Below are 12,616 nucleotides of genomic sequence, written 5' to 3' on the forward strand. Positions count from 1 at the left end.
GAATCTATTTATCTAAATTTAGTACCTCCTTAATTCAGAAAATAAAAATGTATTCATTTCAAGGACTTTAACTGCCCCCTCCTGTACCTTAACATTATCTCCTGTCCCCTGCCCCCTGCTCCCTAAAGCACACAGATTTAAAGGGCTTTCATGATGTTGAGCATGAAACAGAATAACCCCTGTTCAGTATACAGTCATAGTTCTGATGCTGCTTAACTCTGAATCATTATTAGCAATGAGTCTGCGGCAAAGCTTTGTGGATTCTCCTGGTCAGGAGCTCCGGGGATTTCACTTGCTTACCTTGAATATCTTTCTCAAAGGTATACTGACTACACCTACTAGAACGGCTGGGATTCTTAATGAAAACCTCAGACTATGAAATGAGAATCAAGGATAGGGGTAGGAGTAAAATATGCATTTTGCCATGGCCTTCTAGGACTTGAGAGCCACTGCTCCAGAAGGCCAGATAACTTGCTTGGAGACCATTGTAACTTTGAGTATTGGCATTCCTCAGCCCCCCTTCCTAGCTCATTGGCTTTCAAGCTTTTTAAAATCAACAGAACCCTTTCTTTCAAGAAGTATTAATAATGAAATATTTCAGACATAAAATTTATACTGAAGAAGGCAAACACTCACTTATATACCACCATATTAAAAGATGAAATGGTGCAGATACCACTGATATACCCTGATGTACCCAATCCCATGCTCTTAACAAGAGGGGAAATCTTTTCTGAAACTGACATGCATCACTCATATCCATGTTTTTATGCTTTAACTACATATATATATTCTAAGACAATGGATAATATTTAACATTTTAAACTTCAAATAAGTGATATATTTATGCATTCAATTGTATTCTAAAACTTTTTAAAGCTTGGTTATTTATTTTGAGAGAGAGTGTGTGTGCTTGGGGAAGGAGCAGAGAGACAGAATCCCAAGTAGGCTCCACACTGTCAGTGCAGAGCCCGACTTGGGGCTCACATACACAAAGCATGAGATCATGACCTGAGCCAGAACCAAGAATGGGATGCTTAACCAGCCACTCAGGCACCCCACATCCAGTTTTTCTTTAAAAAGTTTTTTTAACGTTTATTTATTTTTTGAGAGAGAGAGACACACACAGTGTGAGCGGGGGAGGGGCAGAGACAGTGGGAGTCACAGAATCTGAAGCAGGCTCCAGGCCCTGAGCTGTCAGCACAGAGCCCGATGTGGGGCTTGAACTCATGAACCACTAGGTCATGACTTGAGCTGAAGTTGGATGCTCAACTGAGCCACCCAGGAGCCCCTCCAATTTTTATTTTAAATATCAATATTATCTGTTGGAAATTTGTCTGTGTACCTATACATAGTTCTAGTTTGTTAATTTTCTCTGCTGTACAGTACACCATTAAATAACTCGACTATAATTTATTCATTATCCTAGTGATGGATATGGTTGTTTCCAATATTTCCCAGTTACAAATAACACTTCAATAAATACGCTGTTATACATCTTTGCATACTTGTACATATCCCTAAAAGGGAACCTTTTCATTAAAACAAATCTTATATAGAGGGTACAAAATAAGATGAATATAATTGGAGACTCCTTTTGAAATGCACAACTTTTGTTGGACCCAAGACTTGGCTAAACTTCTAGGTCCTTTTCATCTCTGCCATGTATTTCTAAATGCAAGGCAGGTATGGGGTTACAGTTTTGCCTCCTCAATTCATCTCCAGAGGACTTAGACCAAGTTCCTTACAAAGGTCAGATTGCAGAGAACTCATTTGCTGAAGGTCTTTTTCATCTTGGTAACTGTTGAGCCAAGCACATTGCTATGGTAGAGTGGGCCCACAGTAAAGGCTTGTGCAGTATTGTGCGTGGATGTCTCAGGCCTGAGGACACCCACCCCAGAGGAAGGAGTGGTGCCTCTGTTCATTCTGTTGGTTGCTTCAGTGGTGATAGGAGACAGGCAGAGATCGCTGGTCTTCTATACTCCGTTCACATTCAAGAGAGAATAGTCTTTTCTCACCCAGGAAATATGGTGGTATTGAGAGCCCCAGAACCTTGGATAGGGATTGGTGCCACTTAAATAAGCCTGAGACAGTAAATCCGCATTCAGATTCCAAGCTGGAGATTCAAGCAGGAGAAAGGAGAGGAGAAAAATCTGTTCTGTTTCCGAAGATTGCACAGTTAACACAGGTATGAAGAGGAATAGACAGGAATATGTGGAACACAGACCAACCTCATTACACTTGCTGAAAAACGTGCTCTAAGAGTGGATGTGCAGCCTCATCTTGAATATAAAGGGTAGAAGGGTCTGTCTACATACAGACTGGGTGGCCAGCTCACAGAGTCATAGGCAGGGTGGTGGGAAGATGCCTGCCTGAGATTCTGCCATTCTCTGTTCTAATCAAAAAGAAAATAAGAACCAAAAGTTATATGAAGTGTATCATTTTAAGACAGGTGTGTCGGTAAGGGATACTTTGGCATAGATTAGTTTTCTCATATTTTTTTGTGGGCGTGAAGGAAGACATCTTTATTCGACCAGGCAACTGGTTGAAAGGTAGCTTGAAGGTGTCAGGAAGATGCTTGAGACCGCTGCGACCTGAGTTGGGGGGGAGGGGGTGGTCAGGAGGTTTCCTAGCCAGGTGGAAGGGGATTGAAGGCTCATGAGAGAACACTAGAAGATCTACAGTCGGCTTTGTCCCAGCCCTGAAGGACAGAAGAGCGCGGGAAACACAGCAGCTAGGACTGGGATATGATAGCAAATTATCACTGGGAATTGCAGTAGATGAAGCGGGTCCAGAAAGAACTTGACACCTTTCTGACAATTATTCAGAATAATTATGTCTTTTACAACTTTTTGGATCCTATGACAGCTAATATAGATGTCCAAAAGATGTTTATGACTAACTAGCTTCCTTTAAGAAATTACACAATTTCCTAGCAAACTTAAAAGCTACTGTGGCCTCACTGCCAAGCCCTGAGGGAAAAACCTCCAAGTAGCCTCTAATCACGTCAGGATCAGTTCCGTGGTCAGGAATTTATTTTGCATTACTTCACATTATAGATATTTTATATGTAATTGTTAACACTGTAGCTATTCCAGGCAGCTGGGTTTCCCTATAAAGAGGCCCCTTTTTTCCCCCTTTTAATTATCAGTTTACCTTCAAAATACTTGAAATCTTCCTATAACTTTCAGACTGTACTATCTGGCTAGCAGCAAGAAGACCTCTTAATTTGGCAGAGGTGAATGCTCTCCAGTCATCTGTGTTTTTCCTTACAAGTCTCAGGAAAATGATACACAATTATATCAGCCTGGATCAGATGCAACTACAGGAAAGAACCTGTCTATCTGCAGGTGTCATTAAATCCAAATTTCAAACCCAGTTTGTCAATTACCGTATCTCAGCCTTAGATTTTCATTGTTCAGATATTTAAGGTGCAGTAAGAAAAAAAAATCAAACTCACGGATGATCAAAAACTATAAAATGAACTTCTGGCTTCCTTTTAGGGAAATTTCTAGAAACTAGAAAAGGCTGCTTTCATTTTTAAATCCACAGTAAAAAAAAAATGCTAACTAATCTATGAAAGCACAACTTTTTCTCAGAGCATCATAGACCTGTGGTTGCAGCACAACCACCTAGCTCAAAATCTAAGGAAACAAAGGATCTCTAAGGAGAGACAGGACACAGGTAGTTACTTAGCTGCTGGAGACACCAGATGTCATACAAGCTGGTAAGAACTTAGTGAAAATTCTTAACCAATGGCTGAGTGTGGGCTAGTGTAAGAAGACAGGACCTCTGGGAGCTCCAGACGCAGGGGAATTTATACCCACTGTCTCATGAGCTCTTCGGGGACCTCACCAGTGCTCATGAGAGAGACTGGGGACATGGCGAGTCCCAAAGCTTCCCTAGTGGTGCAGGCCCAGGGGAAGGAAGCAGGTAACCCCTGTGAAAAGCACAAAGCCTCTTGTGGGACAAAAGTCTTAAGCTTCTGGGGGAAGTACAGCAAACGCTGTCACCTTTAGGGCATAGATGATCCATGGGAGCTGGAGGAAGGAAATAGAATAAAACTTGCAGGAATGGGTCCCAGATCTTTGGAGATGTCCTAACTACTTGGAAAGGGTCAGGAAACCCTCCTCATTAGAGACCTCTTATGCATTTGCTGTAACTTGTAAAACTGTACACTTAAAAGGTAAGTAATAAGATTATAAATACTCTTTTACTTAACAATAAGAAGAGTCTTTTAAAAAGTAAAAAGAATTAATAGAACACTTGGCAAAATGAATAGGGTCTATAGAGGAAATAGTGTAGCAATGATAATTTTTTGATGTTTATAATTTTACTGTGTTACGTAGGGGAATGTAGTAAATATTGATAAATTTTGAAGGCAGGGAGTACAAACTCAGTCAAGCAGGCCTTTGAATGAAAAGCAGCTTGAAGTAAGAAAGCAGTATTAGATTAAGATGTTGACTTAGTGGGTAAATGGCAGAGTTAGCAAGACATGGTAACCTGCCTGAATAGTCATCTAAGTATTTGGCCTGAAATCCAGGAACCATTCTGTATTGAAAGGGATTATTTTCTTAGGCTTTAAGGAAATGGCTAGTTCACTTTAGATGGAAAATAGTATTTCTCTGGTGGCCTACAGAGTACATATAATTGTACATGTAGACAGAAGGAGCTTATCTAGGGGCGCCTGGGTGGTTCAGTTGGTCAAACATCTGACTTTGGCTCAGGTCATGAGCTAACAGTTCATGGGTTTGAGCCCCATGTCAGGCTCTGTGCTGACAACTCAGAGCCTGGAGCCTGCTTCGGATTCTGTGTCCCTCTCTCACCCTGCCCCTCTCCCAGTCGTGCTCTGTCTCTCTCAAGAATAAATAGACATTAAAAATAAAAAAAAGAAGAAGAAGGAGCTTATCCAGGGACCCTCTAGAACAACCTAATGGTCTGGCATTTTGGTACCTCTCTCCTTCCACCTAAATTCCAAGCATAACATTCTTCTGTTACAACTAGCAACTGCCAATGATTTGTGTGTCTACATGCGAAGGACTGAGCCAGGTAATCAGAGAGCTAGACATATTCTTATTTAATCGCTATAATAACCTGGGGACAAGTATATAAGTACTAAAACTGAGGCTTTACAATTCTTCCCCATCACCTTGGATTGTATTTGATTTCACAGCAATGCTTTCTTTGAACAGTAAATCTCTCCAAAGGTGGTTCTCCCAAAGGTTCTGATTTTCTTTGCTCTCGGCACAGACTAGAAGCTAAGCAGTTTCTCCATCTCCAGCCTGAAAATCAAGAGCCTCCAGCTTCTTCAAATCCTTATCTTTGTGGAATTGAACTCCTTTAACTTAGTATCCCATCTTGATATGTTAACATTCCCTAACACGGGCTAAGACAGCCTAATGCTTGTCCCGCAAAGCAGCCCACTTGGTTGGGAATACAATCAGGGGTTACATTATTTGTGATCAGGCGAGCCTTCTGCTGGAGCATAGCCCAGGCTCACCTGGTACCTGGCCAGAATATCATCCTAATGGGCCTAAATGGAACAACATGGCTTCATTATACTTGATTTTCATTCAAATGGTGATTGAGTCCCATTGTGTCCCATGAGAGGCAGAGAAATGGTTTACTTTTTATAGATTCAGGGACTGATTGTGAATCTGTTCCTAAAAATGGTTTAAAACCTGCACCATCTGTTCCTCCCCTCCTCTCCATGGCCCGCAATTCAGGGTCTTTTTTTAATAATCTAAGAAGTGTCAGCCATGTACAGCAAGGGTTTTCAAAACAGCTCCAGTGGAAACTTCCATGAGTTGGACCAAAATGTTGCTGACGTTAATATTGATGGCTATATTCATTTCCTATTGTTGCTGTAATGAATCACCACAAATTTAGTGGCTGAAAACAACATAAATTTGTTCTCTTACTGTTCTGGAAATCAGAAGCACAAAGTCAGTTTCACTGGAAGGAAGTCAAGGTATCGGCAGGATTGGTTTCCCCTGGAGGCTCTGAGGAGAGCATCTGTTTCCTTGACCAAAAAGTTCTAGTGGTCACCTGTATTCTTTGGCTTGTGGTCCCTTCCTTCATCTTCCTCCACTCCATCCCTGTGTCCACCGTCACATCACCTCTTCTGTAGTCTCTTCTGCTTCTGCCCCCCTCTTATAAGGACACTCATGATCAGACTGAGGGCCCACCCAGACAATCCAGGATCACGTCCCCACCTCAAAATGCTCAACTTAATCATGTGTGCAAAGTTTCTTCTGCCATAGAAGGTAATATTCACAGACCCTCAGGATTAGAACATGAACGTCTTTAGGGGCCATTATCCAGCCTACCCCATTGGCTTTTTCCCTATTCATGCAAATACATGTATATGCAATTTAGTTTATACTCTAGGGGTGCTAAGGTAACATTTGAAATACCATAATCAGTGGGCCATACTTTAAAGACAGGTGCTTTAACACTCACTCTCTGAATTTGCTCCAGAGGGATAACGGAAACAATTTATCCTTGGGGAAATGAGAGGTATTCAAGACCCGTCATAGCTAGGAATGTTGTGCAGATACCTTACTCCTTGCACGAATGGGGTAAAAGAATCAGCCAAATGCTTTGGTAGGGCACCCTAATTCTAGAACTCATTCAAAACAGGTGCCTTCAACCCTCATCCCATAATGAAGAGTCCCTTTACTGATTTAAAAGGTTTAGTGGTCCAATCATGAGAATATGTTTGTATTTATCTTAGAGAAATCATTTTATGCAAAGTGCTTGTCAAAGTGCTTTAAAGAAAACCAGAAAATTGGAAATTGGACCAGGCTTCAGTGCATGTTTTTGTGCCTCCTTATTAATAAGTAGCAGAACATTGGGTAGAATTCTATCTGAAACTTGCTTTCATTAAAACACACAATCCGATAGCAAGGTAGTCTAGGAGGAAGCAAGTAACTCCTACCAACCTCTAATCTTCAGGGGCTACTGATAGTCATCAAAAAGATTCTGACAAATTTAAATGTCCAAATTGGCCTTGCTCAGCTCACAACACTCATAGCCAAATGTGCTCAATTTGGGCATATTTCCCGCCAATCCTTTCTCTTAAACTTTTAGTCCCTGCTTCCATTTTTCTGTTTATATCTGCCAGCAGATGTTAATAGAGTTGAACAATTAGCACATGAATATTCACAAATGATCTCAACAGTCGGGCCATCAAACTGGACTGTTTGATTGCTTTGTGGACATATGTGCTCCCGGTTATGATTTTCTATCTGACTGCAGAATTTGGTCCTATTTTCCAATAATAAAATTGTTCTTAGCATAAATGTCAGAATTGAATACATTGATAAGTCATAGTACAAAGACCTTCATGGCTTCAAGGGGCTTTGCCGGATCAACTCAATTGTGCACATTAACTTTGTCTGCCTAAGTAGCCTTCTGTAAAACCTGCCAAATTTCATGAAAATCTTGCATGGCATTTGGCTACACTTACTGCATAAATGATACATACAAGGAGACAAGGTCAGCTTTATGGCAGTTGCCTCTGCTAGAGACAGGAGACTCTGGAATGCTCCCCTTGCTGCCTACCTGCATAGCCCAGGCTCCTGGTTTCCCTCCTGCCATTGACAATTTGCATTTTACTTCTCCAGTATCTCTTTTGGTGCTCTCTGTGCCCTCAAGGTAGATGTCTGCCATGGTCCTTACTTTTGTTTTGCAATATTATCCACATGCCTGGCATTAGTAGTGACCCTACGAGGATAATCTCCACTTTTCTAATCCCCAGTCTCACCCCAGTCTCTCTGCTCTGGGCCTAACTTTATATCTGCTTTCCAGAACTTTCCACCTGCTAGCCATATCAGAACCAAATCCATCAAATACAGAAATTCTACTCGGCCAAGCCTGCTTTGTTTTCCGCCTTTCCCTCTTTGACCCCAGGCTTGGGGTTCTCTTCGTGTCCTGAGCTTCTGTGTCCTCTCTAAATACCCTCATTCCATCTGTGGGCCAGTCCTGGCCCACCAAACACATCCAAGGAGTTTTCCCTGACCCACTCTCGCCCCAGCCATGAGTAATACCCCACAGCATGCCACACCTCTCCTGTGGCACATGTCTAACGTGTTTGGGCATGCACATCTTTCTGTCCTACTTAAATTTCCAAAGTAGATTCTTCATCTTCTTTGTCTTTCTACCTTCTGAAATACCCATTTCAGGGCCCTGCATATCAAACTGAGCTAGATAGAGTGGATGTGGAGGCCTGCCACCTTGTTGGTAGAAGTTGTCTTGACACCATACACCCTAAACTCTGTTTTTATGTTCACAAATCCTCCACTCCCAACACACACACACACACACACACACACACACACACACACACACACAGGTAACGAGGTGCCTCTCTGGTTAATATAAGGCAAATTCCATGATAAGCTTTTGGGATCAATAGGGAAGAGAGATAACAAAAAAGATGTGTGGAAGTGCTGGCAGAGACTTCACGACGTGGGTGCTGAAGGAGGCACTTACAAGCACGTCATCTGGCCTGGAGTGTGGAGCTGTGTCCTGACCACTTTAGCAGTGCGGCCAGGGTGTGGGGACGGCAGGAGGTGCTGATCTGTATGGCCACAGCTGCTGCCACAGCAGCGGGACAGGGGGCCTCCTGCTGGAGGGCCTCCTAGCACAATGGTATAAGGGTCTAAGTCTGCTGAGCATAGAGATGCCATGAAATGTTGTATGCTTTTCAATTCTACTTCTCTTTTCCATGGCTCAGTTGTTTAGCAGACAAGAATGGATCCAGAAGTAGTGAAAAGGGCAAAGCCTCTTTTCCGCTGATTTAATACGAGGGCAGGCTGAATAATGGCCCCAAAGAAATGCAGGTCCTAATGCCCAGAACCTGTGAGTGTTATATAGAAAAAAAAGTTTTGGCAGATGTGATTAAGGATCTGAAGAGAGATTTTGATCTCTTACTCAAGAGATTATCCTGGATTATAGAGGTGGGTCTTCAACGCAGTCATAAATATCCTTACAGGGGTGCCTGGGTGGCTCAGTGGGTTAAGCGTCAAACTCTTGATTTAGGCTCAGGGCACGATCTCACAGTTCAGGAGCTGGAGCCCCGTGTGGGGCTCTGCGCTGACAGCATGGAGCCTGCTTGGGATTCTCTCTCTTTCCCTGTCTGCCCCTCCCCTTGCCTCTCTCTCTCTCTCTCTCTCTCAAAATAAATAAATGAACATTTAAAAATAAAATAAATAAATACCCTTATAAGAGGGAGGCAAAGGGAGACTTGACAGAAGAGAAGATCATGTGATAGAAACAGTGCAAAGCAGAGTCAGAAAAGATGCATATCACTGGCTTTGAAGACAGACAAAGGGGCCATGAGCCAAGGAATGAATGCAAGAGTGTGGCTCTAGACACTGGAAGAGCAAAGAAATAGATTATCGGCGAGACTCCCTGTCAACATTTGGTTTTTGCCCCGTTAAGTTTCATTTTAGACTTCTAGGCTCCAGAGCTGCAAAAGAGTAAGCTGGTGTTGTATTAAGCCACAAATGTGATAATTTGCTACAACAGCCAGAGGAAACTAACAGAGACACCGACGTTCTCATTTCTCCCACTTGTAGCAGATCAGACCACAACACATGGCATTTTGCATTAAATTACCAAAAAATAATTTGTCTCAGAAATCGTTTGTATTTCAAGTGTCACAAAGTGACAATTCTAATATTAAAATGAGGAGGCCGTGGGCAGCGCTTAGGGTGGCTCTGGGCTTTGTGGGAAAGTTTGAGAAGCTGTGCTTTTCAGTAGCTTTCTCCCTTCAGGAGAGGAAGCAATGTTGAAAAATAATATTTCACACACCAAAGGGAAGGTTGTTCAATATAGCACATCACTTTTGCAGGATAGTTGGAGACTGGCAGAAGAAGATTATGAGCTACTAAGGATAATGGTTCAGAATGAATAAATCCATCCCTTTTAAACCTGCCTGGTTCCGGGCGCATGGGTAGCTCAGTTGGTTGAGAGTCCGACTTTGACTCAGATCATGATCTTGGGGCTTGTGAGTTTGAGCCCCGTGTCAGGTTCTGTGCTGACAGCCTGGAGCCTGGAGCTTGCTTTGGATTCTGTGTCTCCCTCTCTCTGCCCCATCACCCCCTCGCTCGCTCTCTCTCTCTCTCTCTCTCTCTCTCTCTAACGATAAATAAACATAAAAAAAAATTTCAACGTGCCCTGCTTCAGATTCACCTCACCCATGGATTAAATTGTTACAATAGTTTAATGCATGCCTTTACTTCAGCTCATGTACATCTATACTAAACATTCTCAGTTGTGGGGCCAGAGAGAGAGATGCTAGCATGCAAGGGAGAGGATATTTCCAATGGCACAGCCCACCTCTTATCCCCACACCACCATCTAAAAAGGGAACAATGAGTACAGCTGAGGATGGAGTGTTCTGGATGTGGGAATGGTGTGGAGGCAGAGGAATGAGAAGCCCTGCCCCAAGCTGTCACATACTAAAACATTCAGCTGGCCAGGTCACTCCTGTCCTTAAAAAGGACAAGGTTTATACCCAAGACAAATAAAATCATGTATCTACACAAAGCTTACACATAGGGGTTCATAACAACATTATTTATGACAGCCAAAAAGTGGAAATAACCCAATGTTCATCAATGGACAAATGGACAACCAAATATGGTACATCTCTACAGTGGAATATTATTTGGCCACATAAATAAAGTTCTAGTACAACATGAATAACCTTTTTTTTTTCTAAGTTTCTATTTAACTTCCAGTTAGTTAACCTACAGTGTAGTATCAGTTTCAGGTGCACAGTTTAGTGATTCAACCCTTACAATACCCAGTGCTTATCAGGGCAAGTGCCCTCCTTAATCCCAATCAATATGGATGACCCTTGAAGACATGATGCTAAGTGAAAGAAACTAGCCACAAAAGACTACACACTGTGTGAGTCTGTTTATAAGAAATGTCCAGAATTGTCGAATCCATGGAGACAAAAAGTAGATTAGTGGTTGCCAGGGATGAGAGGTTGAGTGGGAAGGGAAAGGGGAGTGACTATTATGGGACAGAGGGTTTCTTTTGAGGATGATGGCAATGTCCTAAACTTAGGTTGTGTTGATAGTTGCACAAATCTGTGAAAATACGAAACTTCACTGACTTGTTTACTTTAAACAGGTGACGTGTATGGTATGTTAGTTATATCACCATAAAACTGAGTTTTTAAAATAAACAAACCCTTCCAGGGTTTTCTATCATCAGAGCAATGGCTCTTCAACTTTGGTATACATCAAAAATATCTGTAGAGTTGTGAAAACAAAGATTACTGGCCTCCACACTAAAAGTTACTGATTCATTATGTCTAGGTGGGGCTCAAGATCTTGGATTTTTTAAGTGTTTATTTATTTTTTGAGAGAAAGAGGGAGAATGCGTGCACGCACACAAGCAGGGGAGGGGCAGATAGACAGGGAGACAGAGGATCCTAATTGGACTCTGCACTGACATCAGAGAGCCCAATGCCAGGCTTGAACTCACAAACCATGAGGTCATGATCTGAGCCGAAGTCCGATGTTTAACTGAGCCACCCAGGCACCCCAAGAACTTGCATTTTTTTTAATATTTGTGTGTCTTGAGAGAGACAGAGTGAAAGAGAGAGAGCGTGTGCATGAGTGGGGGAGGGGCAGAGATAGAGGGAGAGACAGAATCCCAAGCAGGTTCTGTGCTGTCAGTACAGAGCCTGATGTGGGGTGTGGTCCCATGAACTGTGAAATCATGACCTGAGCCAAAATCAAGAGATGCTTAACCGACTGGTCTACCCAGGTGCCCCAAGAATCTGCATTTGTAACAGGTTCCTAAGTGAGGCTGATAGAGCTGGTAGGGAGCCCCTTTCGGAATCACTGACTGATAGGCTCCAGCCGAAGCTCTTTAGCTTGGCCCTAATGTCGCTTTACAGACTGGCCCTGCGTGTTTTACAAGTTTATTCCTCTAAAGTCTTCCTCTCATCTTAACCTTATCTCATAAAGATCTAGTTCTAGTTGGGATGAGCACTGGGTGCTGTATGGAAACCAATTTGACAATATATTTCATATTAAAAAAAAAAAAAGATCTAGTTCTAGTTCCCCACCAAGTTCTGGCCATCTATTACACACTGGGCATTGATTCATCCCTAGCATCTAGCCCAGGGCCTGGTGCATAGAAAATGTTAAATTGGGGCGCCTGGGTGGCGCAGTCGGTAAAGCGTCCGACTTCAGCCAGGTCACGATCTCGCACTCCGTGGGTTTGAGCCCCGCGTCGGGCTCTGGGCTGATGGCTCAGAGCCTGGAACCTGTTTCCGATTCTGTGTCTCCCTCTCTCTCTGCCCCTCCCCCATTCATGCTCTGTCTCTCTCTGTCCCAAAAATAAAAAATAAAAACGTTGAAAAAAAAAAAAAAAAGAAAATGTTAAATTAATGATTTAAAAAAATTTTTACATTTATTTATTTTTGAGGGACAGAGAGAGAGAGACAGAGCACAAGTGAGTGAGGGGCAGAGAGAGAGGGAGACACAGAATGCAAAGCAGGCTCCAGGCTCTGAGCTGTCAGCACAGAGCCTGACGTGGGGCATGAACTCACAAACTGTGAGATCATGACCTGAGCTGAAGTCAG

The 12,616-nt window shown here is 42.6% G+C and overlaps 1 protein-coding gene and 1 long non-coding RNA gene across 2 annotated transcripts in view; one reads left to right on the plus strand and one right to left on the minus strand.

Annotated features, from left to right (window-relative positions):
• LOC123383885 overlaps nt 1–12,616 on the plus strand; it is a 146,164-nt gene that overhangs the window by 55,845 nt on the left and 77,703 nt on the right. The window lies entirely within an intron of this gene.
• The window catches only part of COL28A1 (collagen type XXVIII alpha 1 chain), a 176,515-nt gene that overhangs the window by 28,439 nt on the left and 135,460 nt on the right, over nt 1–12,616 (minus strand). The gene's annotated exons all lie outside the window — the stretch shown is intronic.

Source organism: Felis catus, chromosome A2, assembly GCF_018350175.1.
Source record: "Felis catus isolate Fca126 chromosome A2, F.catus_Fca126_mat1.0, whole genome shotgun sequence".
In the NCBI taxonomy this organism is placed as follows: domain Eukaryota; kingdom Metazoa; phylum Chordata; class Mammalia; order Carnivora; family Felidae; genus Felis; species Felis catus.